Below are 19,048 nucleotides of genomic sequence, written 5' to 3'. Positions count from 1 at the left end.
CCTTCAGTCAGAACTTGCATTCTCTCAGTACTCTTGATAATCTACTCTTGAGGATATTTCCATATACCAGTATCAATGAGTACTAGGAAGAAGTTGGCATGCCCAGTGTGACTCATTAACTGAGATGTAACTCACAAACATGAAGCGTAGGTAAAATAAAGCAGTTCTCTGTACCTCCGCTTCTGTTACCATTTAGAAGCTTCTAAATATTCAGATCATTTTCAAATCGGGCATTTCTTTTTGGGGGGTGGTTCTTTGAAATCAACTGGCTGCTGCTTATCTAGTTGATACCTTCACAGTTAGTTTTCTGATGGCAACGAGAGTCTCTCCACCAATAACCCTCCCTGCTTTTACTCTCAAGAGTGAAAAGATCTGGGTAGGTTCATGGGAATATGGTACCTGAGTCAGATGAGGCTGCCTGGATATGGAAGCAGTCTGAATTTAAAAGGATCAGGGTCCCCCCCCTCCCCCAGCCCACCCCCCAAGAAATCTCGGTGTAACGAGTTTCTGAAATAGGTGGCATGCTTGTTTTGTTGGAATTGTAAGACTATTTTGTAGAAGGAATTTTTTTAAATGCCAGTGACTTTTCCAATCTACAGTTGGTTGATAACATGATGATCTGATGAATTCTGTCTGAGTTACCACGTGTGTGGTGTAATTGATGTCTGTTTGTATATTTTACATATATACATACATATTGCCAGTTTACACATTAAAGTATAATGCCATCTCCTTAATTATACCAAAAATTCATCTTTTTCTTGGTGCTCCAGAAGAATCCTTCAGGATCTCGCCTTGGTGTTAAATTTTCATATGAAGATCATTCATTGTACAGACACACAGATGTAGAAGATGATGTGGAATTTATGCCCTATTCATAGAACACATTGAAGAACGCTTAATGTGTGTTATTTGAGCTCTTTGTATCAATTCTAGTTAAGCAGGCTTTACTGTGTTGGATACCGTTCAGTTAAAAATCAACATCATAAAACATTATAATAATACAGATTTTTCTCAGAGATCATAATTATCCTGTGAAATCTTCCCACATCTCTTGGTTACTTAACATACTGCCTGATATAGTGACTGACATCTGAATTCCTCAGTACGTTTAATTCCCTTTAGTTCATAATATAAATTACGTTCACATTTGCTCCATTTTCTCTACAACGTGTATGAATTTGAAAGCATCACCCCTTGCTTCCTCCATTAACTTCCTGAGCTCCGCTCCCTCCTTGCCTTTGTTAAAGCTTATTAAGGAAATAATGTCGTCTGTCTCCTTCCTGTTCCACCCAACTGCCGATTCCTCCTCATTCTTCTCTGCTCCTCCTGTGGTACTAAGTGATCCCACCCTCTTGCAGAACCCATACTGGAGTATTGATAGTTGCCTAGCTTGTTTTAGTTATGATGATTTGGGTATTGATCTTATTTTCCTGACTAGTTTCTAGGCTCTTTGAAAGTAAATCTTGTGTCAGTTCCATCTTGGCATTATTCATTGTCCCTGGCGTTGTATCTTGTACACAGTAGGTGTTCAAAAGGTACTTGCTTTATGAATAGGTAAATAATTTGTAAGCTTAAACAGCTGAAAGCCTCCCCTCCTGTCCCTCACCATTGTTGAAATGATTATTCAAATCAATAGATAGCTGTTGATACATAAGGGAATAAATGCAATGGGCTGTCAGGGAGGCAGAGAAGGTTAACCAGGGCTAGGCAGAAATTTGCAGTCCAGAAAGAGGCAAGGGCAGAGCTGAGGGAGGGGCACTTTGGGGAGGAGGAATGGCTAGAGTAGATGTTCAGAAGAAGGTATGTGCATGCAGTGTATAAATTGGCCAGTTTTACTAGAACAGAATTCCTATAGAGGAGAACTGAAGAAATAAGAACCAAAGGGGGGGAAAAAAAAAAAAGGCTTAGAATGTGCTTCTGAAAGCTTTTGAATCCAGGCTAAGAAGTTTGAATTTTTTATTTTCTTATATTTATGATACCTACTTAATAATAATAATATTTTATGTCTTGGTTAGAACTTCCTACAGAAGTTTCTGGTTACAGTATGCTCTAATATTTTATAAATAGTTTAAAGGACTTGGTGTGCATTTTATTAGCAATTACTTGGAGGCAGTGTGTTGTGATTTGTATTATTTTGTGACCCTAAAGATATAACATAAATAACCATTTGGTTTATTAAAAAGCTTCTTTGCACCTACTGCCACATTGGCCATAATCTATGGTAGTAGCATTAATAAAAACAAACATTTTCCAGTATTGTCCAGCCTAACTTTTGTTCTTGCTGCTAAATTCATATATTTTGTAAAGCAGAATGTAGCTTACAGACGATATGGCCCGTTCTTAACTGAGGAATTGTTCACAGTTTTGTTTGCTGTGAAATTGGTCTAGCTAGGGGACTGCCATGCTGAAATATTGGAATTTCTTTTGCTCTTGTGTAAGTGTTACTACATTGAATTGAGAGTCTCACTGGTTAGCTGGGGGCTGGCACAGTGGTCAAGGGGAGTCCAGGCCACAACCTCTGCCCCAGGTAGTGGTGTTGCATTGCATGTCTCTTCAGGGCCCTTACCCAGTGTTCCAGGGATCTTCATTTCCAGGGGAGCTTGTAATAAATTGCAAACTTTTACCAAAACAACAGATTAATTCCTCCCTGGGTGTGTATCCACTATCCTGTTCTTGGACTTTCTTTCCCAAACAAGTAATATTTATAGGTGAGCTGCTTGGACTCAGCCCAAGTAAGAGAATGTGTTTGAGGACTTCTTCTGAACACTGTGAGCTCGGGTTTATTTATTTCTAACTATTACTTTGCCTTTTTCCTAAACACAAGTGTTTGATAGCTGATGTTGAAAGGGATCAAATATTTGTTGCTTAGTCAAATCAAAAGATCCATTTAAGGCTCCACTAGGTGCAAGGCATTCAAGGATGAGACAGATTACTCTGTCATTTCTTACTTTCCAAAAGGTACAATTTTCATCACTATTATTTTATGCTTTCCTGTCTTATACAGGCATACTCTTCTGAGTATTCTTTGGGCCTTGAAATCAGCACAGTAAAATTTCTATGTTAACATGATAAGAACTGTCTTGAGTTACAGCTTGGAGAAATAGATCACAAGGTTTTGAACTCCTGATTTTTATGTACTTACTTCCTGTATCTGGTAGTTGGCATTCTTCCTGCTTTGCTTGTTGTTGTTGTTTCATATACACGTGCCTTACTTTTTTATTAGACTGCAGATTACCTTACAGTGAGCAAGCTTCTTGTTTTATAATTTGTTATCTCCCCCACAAGAAGCCAGGAATGTTGTAGGAGCTTTTGTTCACCGAGTGAATCACTCCAGTTAGCAGGCCCTGGTGTCCCTTTACTGTTGGCTTACCATTTCTGTGAACTGTGAAATCCAGGTATTACAGCAGTTTCAACGTATTGAAAGGCCTTTGCTCCCTTTGCCAATCCCAGGAAGAGAAAAGAATCTGATGAATCTTCAAGACAGTTATTGAGTACAACTCAGCCACATGCTAATGTTCGGTAGACACTGTCACCTCTTCTAGCTTTTACTGTTAGACCCAAAAGTCCTGATGACCAGGGCTCTTTTAGCACCTAGGCTGCAGCTGCCTTTGACCAGCCAGCCAGCAATTTCCAGGCCCGACTCCTGTGTTCCCCTCTCTCCTGGGGGTGGAGAGGTTGAGGGGACATGTTGCAACAAATACTTCCGGTCCTCCCAGAACCTTTCCAGGAGAGGACGTGTCACGGGGAAAGTACCTGGTTAAGCACATTTACAGCTTTCTGAACATTCTCTGCTTCCTGAGAAATCTAAGCTCCCAGAAGCCATTTTTCAAAAGACAAATGTAGCCAAGATTCTGGAGGACTTGCCAACTTGTTCCTGCCTTTGATCAGCTGAACAAGAAAATTACTGTACTACATTTTTCAACATGAGGTAATTTTCTAAGAGACTGATTTCAATTTAATATTTGTCACCTGTATGATAAGCACATAATAAAGGCAGACCTTAATCAGTATATGTCGGTATCTGTGCCTCTGAAGAGTTGTTTCAGTCAAGGTTCTCTGCTTGCAAGCAACAGAAGCCAACACTGGCTAACTTAAGCGGAAGAAGAATTGATGGGACTGTGAAGTCACTTGGAGAATTGAGGAGAAGCCGAAGGATTAAGTCTCGGAAGCCAGGACAGGTCTGTGGAACTCATCTGAGAGAAGCATGAACTCTGACCGTTTCCAGTCTTCTGTCACCCCATTCAGGATTCAAATTCCTGGGAAAACTTGCCTGATTTGTCTAGCACGGCTTCCGTGCCAGCTTTGTAGGCAAGGCTGGGCAATTTGATTGACAGTCCCTGAGGGAAGTCTGGGTACAGTTAGTAGAAGAAGAGGAATGATGCTGGCACAAATCACAATTATTTACTGCAAAATCATACCATCAATTTAAAAACTAAAATGACACATGGATTCTCTATAGATGCAAGCCCTCCAGTTTTGCTCAGCATTCGCTAAGCCTGTCCTAAAATACAGTTTCTTTTTCTGGCATTGTTCAGGGTGGGATATCGGGGAAGGTTGGGAGGTTAGTGATATAGCAACAGTTATAAATGAAGTGAGTAGCTGAGTTTGAGCCAAACCACTGAATAACTGAGTAACCTTGGGATTGTCACATTTCCTCCCTATGCCTAAATTTCTTTACTCTCTAAGCCTGAATTTCCTCATCTGTAGAATGGTACAGATAATAACAAGATATTTCAAGGGCTAAATAGATAATCTATGTGAAAATGTCTTGCAAATGAGAAAAAGAATGTTTGGAAGTTATTATAAGATGAATTTGTCATCATGGAGAGAACAAATACTACTTATCTTCCATCTTTATTAAGAATAAAACAAACAGACAATAGCTTAAACAGCATGACCAGATTTAGGAGGTATCTAAGGAAAACTTTCCTCAGAGTGACAGTCATTGAAATGGGATACCAAGGAGAGAAATCTCCTTATCTGGATGTGTTCAAAAATAGAATGTATTTTTAACATGTGAAATTCTTTAAGGCCATTTTGCTGAAATAAGACCAGGGATGGACTAGACAACCTCTAAAATGCTTTCCAGCTCTAGTGTTTTTTCATGCTGATTCTCTGATTCCAAAACTCTAACAAAGAGATGAAGCTGTTGTTAAAGTTATTTGTTATAATTTAAAGCTCCTACCATTTTTGAACATTGTCCATTCCAGAGTACTTATGAGAATTTTAAAAAAAGACAATTAAAAACAGATTTGCTTTGACAGGGGTCTCTAGCCCAGTGGAGATTTTTCTTTCTTTGCATCTCAGTCCCATAAGTGATTACAATATTTATGTCTGTGTACTTTTTAAAAAAAAAAACAGTGTTCAAAGTTCAAAATCAGCTGCAGGTTTTGTGGGTGTTAGTAACGATAGTTATTTTAATTGGGTTGTTGGCTTCTGGCCACCAAAGACAGCCTGTACTTTTTCACAGGGAAACTTTCTACTCCTGCTTCTACAAATCTTTGAGAGTTTTCTTTCTAATAAATAGTCTAAAGGAATCTAGAGACTTTTCATGACCCACTTGATGTGTCAACCACCTCTTTTTCTGAGGTTGGTTTACCCCTTTTTCCTTTCTCTCTAGGACTCTTGCTGGGGAGTTGATCAACACGGATTCTCTAGTAACCTGTATCAGCTTTCAAAATCCCTTTGTGTACTTTCTTTTCTCTTTTAATGTCTTGCAAATATGTCCTAGCCATGTTTTCTCCTCACTTTATCCTTGTTCCACTGTAGTTCTTTATTCTTTTTATACCCATGTCAGCCATATAAAAATAGAAGATGAATTTTGTAATCCCCTTTTCTTGGCTAAAATTAATCCATAATCCCAAGGCATGCCATATCATTTATGCAGGATGAGTTATCTTGAGTTCATGTTCATCAGAGGAGAACTCTGAAGCAAGGAAAGACTTGAGCAATAGACGGAGGCTGATTTCTTTTCTTTTTTTGGTAATTTTTGTATACAGAAAAGTGTGCACATCATTAGTATTGTCCATGTATTTTTCCATTGTGAACACATTTGCATACAGACCTGTTCATCCAGATTAGCATGACCAGGAATTCAGAAGCCTCCTTGTGCTTCCTTCAAAATACCCCCAACCCCGAGGGGGGACTACCATCCTGCCTTCTAATAACATAGATTAGTTTTTGAACTTTGTATGAATAGAAGCATACAGTATAATACTCCTTTGTGTCTGGTTTATTTCACTCAACATTACACTTGTGGAATTCACCTATGTTGTTACTTCATTTATTCACTTATTCTAATTGCTGTTTAATAGCAGTGCCCCATAGAACTTTATGAAAGTGGTTTATGTCTGTACAATATGGTAGCTATTTGCCACATGTGATGACTATTGAGCACACGAAACGTGGCCAGTGTGACGGAGGAACTGAATTTTTACTTCACTTAATCTTTTAAATTTATATTTACATGTGACTAGTGGCTACTGTATTGGACAGCACAGTTGTATAATATTCCATTTTATGAATACGCTACAGTTTGTTTATATATCCTGTTGTTAACAGAAATTTGGATGTTTCTGGCTATTACAAATAATGCCAATATAAACATTCCTGTACCTGTCTTTTGGTGAACATAAGCATGTATTTCTTTGGGTTATGTACCTAGAATTTGGAATTGCTGAGTCAGAAGGTATACATCTGGTCAGTTTCAGTACGTGGATACTACCAAAGAGTTTTCCAGAATAATTGTACCAATTTACACTTCCACCAGTTACCTTTGAGAGTTCTAGTTGCGCCATATCCTTGAAGACACTTGGTATATTATTAGTCTTTTTATTTATTCTGGTGGCTGGATAGTAGTGTCACACTGTTGTATTTCTTTGATAAGTAGGCATGTTGAGCACCTTTTCATATATTTATCAGCCATTGGTTATCTTTTTAAAAATACTTCTTCCCTTTTTTTTTCCTATTGGGTTGTCTGATTTCTTATTGTTTCCTAGGAGCTCTTCATATATTAAGGAATCTCAGTTGAGTAAATGTATCGCAGATATCGTCTCTACTTTGTGGCTTGCTTTTTATTTTCTTTATGGTTCTTTAAGTGAAAAGAAGTTCTTAATTGTAATATAGTCCAGTTTATCATTTTTTTACCCTTTTGATCCTTTTAAAGTAATCTTTGCCTGCTTTAAGGTTGTTTAAATAATCTGCAGGTTTTTCTTCTAAATTCTTTGTTCTGCTTTTTACGTTCAGATCTAAAATCCATTTCAGATGGATTGTAGAGTACGGTGTGATGTGTGTGGGGGGTCAGGTTTTATTTTTTTCATATGGGTATATAATTAACTCATTTACTGAAAAGACCGTCCTTTGCCCAGTGCAACGCAGTGTCTGTCATCTTTCATTTTGTCACTCAACAAATATTTACTAAACATCTCCTATATGAAAGTCAACATAAACCAATTTGGCTGTTTTTAAAAAAGGAAAGAGCAAGTGCTCTAAGGAACATTACTGATTAGTCCAAATACACGTGAGAACTCTGCTAAAGCATTCTCCCTCTAAATCCCTTTCAGCTGCTCAGAGCGTGGACGTCCATGGGCTGACAGCCACCATATAAAATACATGTGGCATAGTTTAACACATTTTAGTAGGAAGTTGTGAATCTGGTCATTTGGCTGTTCTTAGTTAACTCCTGGCAAAGCATCACATACATACTTTCCTTCTTCTTTTAAACCACGTAATGCATGATTTTCCCCTTTAATTTTAAAACAATGCATCTATTTTCAATTAGAGAGTCAGAATCTATTTGTTGGAACCAAAGAAAGTGAATGCCTAATGGAGTTTGAAGGGATCTAGTGAGAATATGAGACATGCTAGCATTTTTCTTCCTCATTCTCACACCACTGAAGAAATAATTTCAGTTCCGGACTTTTTGCTGTTGTTCACATTTAGGGTGGGGCTTGCTTAGGGTTTAGCAAAGTGGCAGTTTTGCTTATCTTGGTCACATATATCAAAGCCTAAAATCTTCTTGTTTCTTGTACTGTATTCTTCACCGTATTGTTTACCCCAAATCACTTATACTTGCTACATAACTGTGCTTTTAAATAGCATACTGTTAATATACTATGATTTTCATGAATATATGTGCGTGTATCCAAACATGAACATCCTCAAGGAAATGTGTTGATACTTTAAAAAAATAATGACATTTTTTGGTCACATTTATATTGTGACACTTTCCTCTCAAGGGGTTAAAAAATTCTCCACTTAAAGCTATGATCACTAGTTTTGATTGATTCGTTGTAAACCTATACTTGGAACACATTTATTTTCCTGATTTTATGCTTGTTAAAGTGAATTTGCTAAGAAGGTAACCTTTAAGTTGTTGCCACCACTACTTTGTAAGATGGTTGTGCAGTTTTCTTACAATCTTGTGTTATTTGTTTAAAATGAAAAATGACTTAGAAAGGACTGGCATTACCAGCGTATATCAAGTAACTTGATACCACCGTTGAGATGTATAAGATTATAGATTGGTTGGTAGGTTATCTGCTTCTTTCAATGTACACACATCCTCTGTGGTAAAAAGCATAATGGTTTTGAGCTAAAAAGCAGGCTGTCCTGACTGTAGTAGACATTGGCCTGTCTGGGAGGTGGTGAACAGTTCTTGAAATGGTGGCTCTGTGGTAGGAGTTTGGCTGTTCAGGTCATCGTTCTCCTCGTGTATTTTGGAGGCACTAGCCTGATCTTCTCCCTCAGGCTGTGCTCATGGCAAAGGGACAAGAGTGTATAGCTGTTTGGTTAGACTGCACTGCAGCCAAACCCTCACTAAAGTTGGGTGCTAAAATACTTTTGGATTCAGTAATCCTTCAATTGACCTTGATCCTATATTCCATACTGTAATGGAAAATTTAGCGTTAGCAGTGCTTGTCAGAGTTTTAGGAATTTTGGCTTTAGCAGGGCCAAGTGCAGTGTCAGTGAGATATTTGCCCAAGAATTTGATATTGGCATAAAATGGCCAATACCATATACTTTGCTGATGGTCTCTGTAGATGTTGAGTGGTGTGTGCCCAGCCATGGGGGAGAAGGGCAGCCTGAAGGAAGTGTTGTCTTTTTCTTTGTGCAATGACACTATCATTTTGCCAAATGCTATATGAAGATGAGGTGCCTTCTAATTTGCATATAGCTGCCATATAGTCCGATGGCAGCTTTGGATCATCCAAAATGAATATGAGGTTAGGGATGGCGATTTTATATTCTAGAACAGTGTGTCTCAAACTTTAAAGTGTGTGCAAACCACATAGAGATCTTGTTAAAATGTGGATTGTATTTCAGTGTATCTGGGGAAGGCCCAAGATTCTACATTCCTTACAAGCAAGCGCTCAGGTGATATTGAAGTTGCCTGAAGTAGAGCCATCTTTGAAATAACTGACTGTACCACTAGAGGCAATATGAAATCATCAATGGGCTAACCTTTGAGTAAAGATTCCAGAACTGATACATCTATGGGATTTCAGCCGAAGGATATTCAGCAAGTTACAGACTTTCTAAGCTATGTCTTCCTCATCTGAAAAGTGAGGGTGATAATGTTACCCACTTTGTATAGTCGATGTGGGCATTAATGAGAGAACATAAAGGTTCATTCACGTTTTTCCATTAGATATTATGGAAAAACTGAGAACAAACTTTTTGATGCAAACCCAATTGATGCAAAACTTTCAGGATGGTAACATCAGTATAGTAGTGCCCACTAAATGGTTGTTGTCAAATTCTTCTCAGAAAGTTTTGGGTAAGGGGAAACATACGGGCCTTTGGATAGACTGCAGAATGTGTAAGAATAAATTGCTGATTGTTTGAAGATGTTGAAGAGGCTATGACACAACAATGAGACGTGAGTCATTATCAGGTACACCAGTGGTTTCCAGGAAGTAGTGGCCTAGACTGTGATAAGACCTAGGACAGCTGGTCTAGAATGTGAGTAACGGTGGTGACCCGGAAGGGGTTCATGATCCATGTTACTGCTGGTATCAAGGAGCACTGACTCTTTCCTGGTGGTCAAGGTATCTTATTATCTTGACTCCAGGGTGTTTGCAAGTAAGGGGGGGCAGCCAGTCCATTGCGGAAAATGGAAGTGGGTGGGGAGGAAGGAAAAGGGAGAGAAATAACCTTTGCCCAGCAAAACCAACCAACCAGTCGAACAAACAAACCTGGGCCCAACACCATGTCAGGTATTTTATATGCTCAGAAGTGTGAGGTGCAGGTAGTATTCTAATTTCACAAATAAAAAAGTGTTTAAAATGTGTGTCTCAAATCACTCTAGTTGCAAGTTTACGGGCTGGATTTTAAAATCAGGGTTGGGCTTCATAATTTCCAAAAAGCAATGCTGTACTTGACTCCATAAACACCTTTGGCACCAGGACACACATATTTAAGTCCCTTATGAGAAAGAGCAGCTGGAGTTCTCTGCGGCCACTGCAACCGTCCTGTCCTCCCACCCCCTCTGTCAGGGCCAGAGGCAAGACTGCGCTGCTTACAGCTGTGTCTCAGTACCTAGCACCCTGCCTGACCCGCAGTTGGAAGCAGTAAATATCATAGAATGAATGAACCAAAATCTAATGGAATGGAGCTGATTGTGTGATACTACTATTATCGTGGGCCTTTTAAACTCTTAATTCTTACAACCATCCATTTGACTTCTGTTTCCCGACTATAACTTTTTAATTACCTCTTTATATTTTCGATTAATAGCATGGTTATTTGTTTAGCAGTTAGTTAATTTTAAAAGCTATGCATTTTTTTATTTCTCTTAGGGTCAAAGGAAGTATTAGACATGTATTTGCTTATGGGGACTTGCAGTCTCATTAGAGAGAGAGAGAGAAGATACTCAACAAAATTACTTAGTTCTCTAATTTTCAGGCAAGAGAAAGATTTCTACATGAAAGCATATATATTTTTCTTTTGTGATTTCCCTTTCTTTGTCCTCCTTCCTGTCATTCTGGGTGGTGCATGTGGTGATACATCTGGCACTATTGGGCATCTGTTTGTTTTCTGACAGTTGCCCAGGGAGAGATCTTTTATGGGAGCCCAGGAAGGTGTCTCAGCTTCTGCGCTCCTGGGCTGCCAATAGGTCTTGACCTAGACTACTATAAATGATGTAAAGATACAACTCTATGGTGAGCTTGGTCACAAATCAAGAAAGTGATTGGAAAGCTTATTCAGCAGAAAAATCACTTGACTATGAATTATAAAGCACATAGTTATAATATGTGAACAGAGCTATAATATGTGAAATTAAGAAATCTGGTTGAGTGTTTTCATAAGGACCAGATTCTTTCCCCCTCCCCCTTTTCCCAAGTGGAAATACATTGATTTTTATAAAAATAAAGGTGAGTGTGCTGATTATAAAAAGAAAATTGAGACAACATATGAAAGCAAAGGAAGAAAGTAAAAATCCCTGTGAACATTACGATAGGTAGACATACTAAAATTTAACTATGCACATATAAATGTAGGGTCACTGTCCCTTATCCAAAACTTTGTGGGCCAGATTGTTTCTGCATTCAAAGTTTTTTTCTTTTTAGATTTTAGAAACATAATATGAGAAATATACTATATATTTTGTAAAACCCCCATTGAGGTATGTGATAGGCCCCTGTAATCAAATACATTAACATTTCAGCAACAAAGTATACTAATATTTGTAATTAATGGAATAAAGACTCTAAATATTCTTGTAGTAGGTCACGTTTTCCCATAAATGCATCACAAAAAACATCTCTCAGTTCTTGGAACTTTTGAGAATTCAGATTATAGATAAGGGAGTGAGGACCTGTATATAAATACTGATTGTTTTTATTGGCTGTACACCACACTTTTTTTCTGACCTGCTTTCTCATTTGTGCCATATTGAACATTTTTGCAGGATAAATTGTTAGAAATGGAATTGCTGGGTCAAAGTGTGTACATATTTTTAAGACTTTTGGTAAAGATTGCTAAACTGGCATCCTGAAAGATCATACCAAATTTCAGTGTAGGGTCTGAGTACGCCTGTTTTTACCACATCCTTGCAAATTCTGCATTGTATTAATGTTTTAAGTTTTGCCAATCTAATAGGCAAAAGCCTTATTTTAGTTTACCTTTTTCAATACTAATGATGTAGTTCTTTTCATAAGTGTTTGGCCGTAGAGTTTCTTGTAGATTCATCGCAGAGGTTGGGACATTTTCAAATCAGTAAACGGAGACGATCATCTTATGATGTTTTCGGAGATATTATTTATATATTTCAGGTATGATCGCTTGCAGTGGTTATTTCATTTAAAAAGTGAGTGGTGATGCACAGCCAGCATCTCTGTAGGGGTCAGCAAGCTGTAGGCCAAATATGTGTCTAATCCCTGACTGGCTTATTCTCAGATGTGGCTCTGAGAATGTGTCTCATTCTCAGAGTGCCCCCTTGGTTCTTTTAATCTGGACAAGTATGGTAGTGTCTACAGTGAGGACCCTTTCAAGGGTCATTTGGATAGAAATTTCCTGAATGCAGAAGAGGTACTGAATGGCATTCACACCTGAAGGGTTTGGTCTGAAATCTCTTTAAGCACATCATCAACCTGTAGGTGAAAATAAATGAGGCTGTGCCCTTTGGCCCTGTGTGCTTACCTCATATGGTTTTCTGACAACTGTAAAGTAGTACAGCCACACTTACTCTAACGGAGGAATTTTGATGTTTTTATCCTTTCATTCTGCAGGATCTAAAAAGATTTCCCATAAGTCTGAGACAGTGTTTCTCAGTTGTTGGTAACCAGGTCCAGAATCACCTGGGGAGCCTAATTACCATGCAGGTACCTGCGCTCAGGCAGTAGAGACCTCATCCAGCAGGTCTTGGACTGCCTTGAGAACGGTAGCCCAGCTCCGAGTTTAATCAGATTATAATAACAATAGTAATAATCATAGAAGTGATTTTTATACTTGTAAGTACAGGTATTGTTATTATAATGGCAATAGAGATAATCATAAAAATTCTTATTAATGGCACTGTTATGAATGTTTTAAATATGTATGATAACTCAATATTAGTCAAAGTTCCACATTAAATGAATGAGGAACTTTTGGATTCACCATCCTTAATATCTGATCATATTTTATTTCTTGGAGATGGAGAATGAGTACTTGAAATAAGGGCCATTCTTAACTTCTGAATGTAGAGAACACAAATATAGGCAGCATTTTTTTAATGATAAAGAAATTTTTAGAAAGAGATTAGTTTTCTTAGTTGAGCAATAGAGTAGTACAAGCAAACTAGAAAATTTCATATTGACATGATCTCACTCTTCTGTAGTTTATTAAAGTTTGCGTTTCAGGGCTTCCCTGGTGGCGCAGTGGTTGAGAGTCCGTCTGCCAATGCAGGGGACACGGGTTCGTGCCCCGGTCCGGGAAGATCCCACATGCCGTGGAGCGGCTAGGCCCGTGAGCCATGGCCGCTGAGCCTGTGCGTCCGGAGCCTGTGCTCTGCAACGGGAGAGGCCACAACAGTGAGAGGCCCGCATACCGAATAAAAAAAAAAAAAAAAGTTTGCATTTCATTTCCTTATAGTTTGTGTGTGTGTAACTTTCTTTCTTGTCTGTTTTGAAATGAGCCTGTATGGAATCTAGTTGCTTCCTTGGGGATCCTGTCACAGACACGTTTGTGAACAGTTGATGCAAGACAGCAGAACACATTTGCATCAGTTTCCAACATGTCCATACAGTTCAGCATTCTGGAACAAAGAGACGTAAAAGAATGTTAGCCACGTTAATTTGGGTCAGCCCAGGAGACTTGCTAATTATGCGACCCAAGCCCTAATTATGTTGTGAACCTTGTTCTTTTTTTTTTTTTTTTTGCGGTACGCGGGCCTCTCACTGTTGTGGCCTCTCCCGTTGCGGAGCACAGGCTCAGCGGCCATGGCTCACGGGCCCAGCCGCTCCGCGGCATGTGGGATCTTCCCGGACCGGGGCACGAACCCGTGTCCCCTGCATCGGCAGGCGGACTCTCAACCACTGCACCACCAGGGAAGCCCGTGAACCTTGTTCTTAAAACATAAGCAGATGTGTGAACTTCCATCAGCTCCATCACCCAGATCCCTTTGTGTTCTGGAAACTGATGATTTATGGTCCCCACAGTCAGCTCTTGACTCAATGAAAAGCAAAGGTATGCCCGGCTGATAGGAGAGAGCAGGCTCTCTGTCCTGGTAGAAGCAGGGTTTATCATTGATCTTCTGTGCACTTGATCCAGCACACGTTCACTCTCTCAGGGAAGGGGGCTTGGCGTTAGCTCAGGTCAGCAAGTCTGAGCTGGCTTGCCAAATTACCCAAATAGATATGGGAAGTCAAACGTCATCCTCTCACTGTCCTTGTAAGGGCATTTACATTTTGCCTTAAATTTGAAAATGATTTCACAGGGTGGTTTAGTTTTGTTTGGTTTTGTATCTCCCTAAAACATGGGAGATATATGTAGCCTGGCTCTTACGCGTGAGGAAACAGGCACACAGGTGACCTCCCCGAAGTCATACAACCCTGGAGCTGCATTTTGAAAAATGACAATTTACTTTTGGACTTTTTTTTCTTCTCTCTCTCTCTCTCAACTTTTAAAAATAAGGTATACTTATTTGTGCGGTAATGATGGGTTTGGACTAGGAAGACCAGTGTCAGATTATTTTGCTTCCCACGCTTTGCACTCCCAGCTTCTCAGAGGGTGGGTCACTTGCCTATCTGTAAAGCAGATAGAGGCTGAGTGGAAAGTCACCTTTAGCCTCTTGGGAAAGGGAAAGGAATTATCATTTAGTAAGAGCTTTACTCTTATCGGTCTGTTTGTCCGATACCAGACAGGTACCAGATGTCCTAGGAGCTTCCTCTAGGTGTCCCACTTTATTCCTCACACTGTGCTCTCCCTTCCACAAATAAGGAAACCGAGGCTTTGTGAGATGAAATAACATTCAGTGCTGCCAAGTGGATACGTGACATCTCTAGACAAGTCTAACACCCAGGCTGCCTGGCTCTACAGCACAGGCTTTTGTCAGAACTCCTCAGCCATCAGGTTCCATCCTTGCTGGCTGCCCTAGTCTTGTGTCTGTGACAAGGCCTGCTTAGATGGACTGGGACCTGGGATGCCTCAAACCTTAATCTTTTGCGTCCAGTCTGCTTCTCATCTGTAAGTGCCTGGTTCTACCACCCTGAGTTGACCTCCCTCCTGTGACTTCCGACCCGCATTGCTCATGGTAGCTTGCAGCCCTTGTTCTGACTAGCTGAGATGCTGGCCACTCCTTCCTGGCCTTGCTCCCGTCGCCATGTAACTGGCCATGATGTCTGCCTGAATATTGGTGACAGCTACGAATTTTGCTTCCTCCTATGGCTATGAACTGTGCGTGATACCAAGGTCTGGGCCAAGTTGCAAAATAATTAAAGCAGAAACTCCAAGATTGCATGCTGAGGTGGTAAGTGAAGTAAAAGAGGGCTGTGAAATAAGTTAACTCCGTTACCATGGCTCGTGGCTAAGAAGCCAGGTTGGCTAATTGGGAAGCATGTGTACACACTCTGGGGCCGCCATGGAAAAACCTGGGTGAAATTTCACAGTCTCTTTTCAAATTTATCCTCTTTTGTCCAGAAAATAAATTGGTGTTCATTTTTCTACCCCAGTTTAGATTTTGTAAAACCCAGTTCTTGAGTCTCAGATCATTACATACCATTGTCATTGATAACATTTTGTGGATTCTTGATTTAAAAAAAAAAAAAAAATTTAGATTTCCTTTCCTTTATTATTTTTAACATTCTTGCTTTCCTTTTTTTTTTTTTTTTTGGTAATTTAAAAGTAAACTTTTTACCTGATGTGCCACATCAGACCTACTGTCTCATCTGTTACTATCATAACCTGTTAAGGTATTCCTCTCAATGGTATTTGCACAGCAAAGTTTTTTTCATCATGGTTATCTGCAAAAAGGATGAGATTTTAATTAAGGAAGATGCTAATGCAAATAGTCAAATTAATATTATTGACAAGGATGCTTGATGAAACTTAGACATATACCACAGCATGAGAAAAGGATATTTTTCATCAGATGAAGTATATTATTTGGAAATGAATTGTGATGACAGCAAATAGAAAGCAAACAGGACATATTTTCTGTATATTTGGAGGTTGCCTTAGGTATAAGAAATTCTGAGAGAAATTTCATTTTGCTTCACCCAATGAGTTATAATAAATTTAATTTAATCCTAAAAGGTGGGTATTTTTTTAATTTTTGAATTTTATTTTATTTTTTATACAACAGGTTCTTATTAGTTATCTATTTTATCCACATCAGTTTATACATGTCAATCCTAATCGCCCAGTTCATCCCACCCCCACCCCCTGCCACTTTCCCCCCTTGGTGTCCATACGTTTGTTCTCTACATCTGTGTCTCTATTTCTGCCCTGCAAACCGGTTCATCTGTACCATTTTTCTAGGTTCCACATACATGTGTGAATATACAATATTTGTTTTTCTCTTTCTGACTTACTTCACTCAGTATGACAGTCTCTAGATTCATCCATGTCTCTACAAATGACCCAATTTCGTTCCTTTTTATGGCTGAGTAATATTCCATTGTATATATGTACCACATCTTCTTTATCCATTCATCTGTCGATGGACATTTAGGTTGCTTCCATGACCTGGCTATTGTAAATAGCGCTGCAGTGAACATTGGGGTGCATATGTCTTTTTGAATTATGGTTTTCTCTGGGTATATGCCCAGTAGTGGGATTGCTGAGTCATATGGTAGCTCTATTTTTAGTTTTTTAAGGAACCGCCGTACTGTTTTCCATAGTGGCTGTATCAATTTACATTCCCACCAACAGTGCAAGAGGGTTGCCTTTTCTCCACACCCTCTCCAGCATTTGTTGTTTGTAGATTTTCTGATGATGCCCATTCTAAGTGGTGTGAGTTGATACCTCATTGTAGTTTTGATTTGCATTTCTCTAATAATTAGTGATGTTGAGCAGCTTTTCATGTGCTTCTTGGCTATCTGTATGTCTTCTTTGGAGAAATGTCTATTTAGCTCTTCTTTCCATTTTTTGATTGGGTTGTTTATTTTGTTAATATTGAGCTGCGTGAGCTGTTTATATATTTTGGAGATTAATCCTTTGTCCGTTGATTTGTTTGCAAATATTTTCTCCCATTCTGAGGGTTGTCTTTTTGTCTTGATTGTAGTTTCCTTTGATTTGCAAAAGCTTTTAAGTTTCATTAGGTCCCATTTGTTTATTTTTGTTTTTATTTCCATTACTCTAGGAGATGGATCAAAAAAGACCTTGCTATGATTTATGTCAAAGAGTGTTCTTCCTATGTTTTCCTCTAAGAGTTTTATAGAGTCCGGTTCTTACATTTAGGTCTCTAATCCATTTTGAGTTTATTTTTGTGTATGGTGTTAGGGAGTGTTCTAATTTCATTCTTTTACATGTAGCTGTCCAGTTTTCCCAGCACCACTTACTGAAGAGACTGTCTTTCTCTATTGTATATCCTTGCCTGAAGGTGGGTATTTCTAACCCAGTTTACTGATAAAGAGCCTGAAGTCAGAAAGCCTAGGTAACGAGGCTGAAGTTGCAAACGTACAGGGAAGATGGATTCAAGACCAGGATTCTAGGCCAGCTGTGTGAGGAGTACAGGGGTGAGTGTACCATTCAGTGAGGGACACAGACATTTCCTGAATACCGAGGGAGTGAAGTTGAAGAGAATACCTCCGGTGGGGAGCGGGGGGCGGCGATGACTGGAAGGGCTCTGCCAGATGATATTTGCACTGGGTCCTGAAAGATGGGGAGGGTTTTCACAGATGAGTGAGAGTGGAGGAAGGTGATGAGTAAAGACACAGAACAAGAAAGTACAGGGCAGTTCTGGGGAAGCTTTGAGGGACCAAAGACAACAGGGTGGGCAGGTTTTATGGTAAGAGTTGAGGCTGGAAAGATGCAGGGGAATCAGATTGTGAGGAGGCTCCTCGGAATTCCAAATTCCCACTCCAGAGATTGATTTTAACTGCCATGGGGCCACCCAAATCCAAGGGCAGAAAAAGGAAGTGATGAGAGTCAGTGTTCTCAGAATACAAGGTGGGCTGGAAGTGTGACAGGTGGCGGTGTCTGGAAACAGGAGGAAACCCTGGGAAACGGGGTGATGAGAATTGCAACCAGGAGGAAGGAACGCAAGTGGGGAGAAGTGGCAGCCTTGAGGCGGAAGCCAGAATCAGTATCTAAGCAAGTTGTTTGGTTTTTTAGCTTAAGAAGAGACCTGAGGGTATGTGTAGGTCAGGGGAAATTTGCTGGTAAAGAGCACAACTATCGACAATCTGGAGAAAATAAAATAAACAAAGCTCTGGAGAAGCATCGCTTTGAAACTATTAGAAGTGAAAAGAGAATTGGTGAAGTTCAGAAATTCAAGGCAGAGAAGAGGCAGCTTTTACCAGGCAGCCCTAATCAGTTTCATCAGAACTGGTGGGATCATCTGCCCGGAAAGATGGGAGTGAGTGAAGCGGGGCAGGGGGTGGGCGGGCCGGGATTGTGGAAAACATCACTTGGGGTGCAGATAACTGGGAATTAGTGAAAGAGAGTGAACCTGAAATGAACTGCGGAGAATCGCTGAGCGGGGCCATGCACCCTGCATCTAACCGTGCACAAATGTTACCAGTCTGCCCTACTAGGTAGCCAGACCCATACAGTCATCCCTCAATTTTCCATGATAAATGAGAACAGGTAGAACATGAATAATTTAAATCTCCAGAGAGGCCCCAAATCTCATCAAGCATTAAGCTTCTTTTGGAGTAAAATATCTTAGTGTCCTCTGATGGAGTGTCAGAATCGTCTTTTGTTTTGTTTTGTTTTGTTTTCACAACTCACACACAACACAGCACTGTATTTTATTTTTACAAGAGATAAACTGACACCAAGCATTGTAAATGGATGACCACAAGAGAAGCAAGAATGATTGCAATTACCAAACATGAAACACACTCATACTATGTCATAATATTGACAGAATCGTCTTTTTTTTTTTTTTTTTTTTTTT

The 19,048-nt window shown here is 39.5% G+C and overlaps 1 protein-coding gene across 1 annotated transcript in view; it reads left to right on the top strand.

Annotated features, from left to right (window-relative positions):
• GNAQ (G protein subunit alpha q) overlaps positions 1-19,048 on the top strand; it is a 289,672-nt gene that overhangs the window by 104,879 nt on the left and 165,745 nt on the right. The gene's annotated exons all lie outside the window — the stretch shown is intronic.

Source organism: Monodon monoceros, unplaced genomic scaffold (assembly GCF_005190385.1).
Source record: "Monodon monoceros isolate NGI ecotype Baffin Bay Population unplaced genomic scaffold, NGI_Narwhal_1 Super_Scaffold_5, whole genome shotgun sequence".
Taxonomy (NCBI): domain Eukaryota; kingdom Metazoa; phylum Chordata; class Mammalia; order Artiodactyla; family Monodontidae; genus Monodon; species Monodon monoceros.
This window is presented reverse-complemented; position numbering and strand designations above follow the sequence as displayed.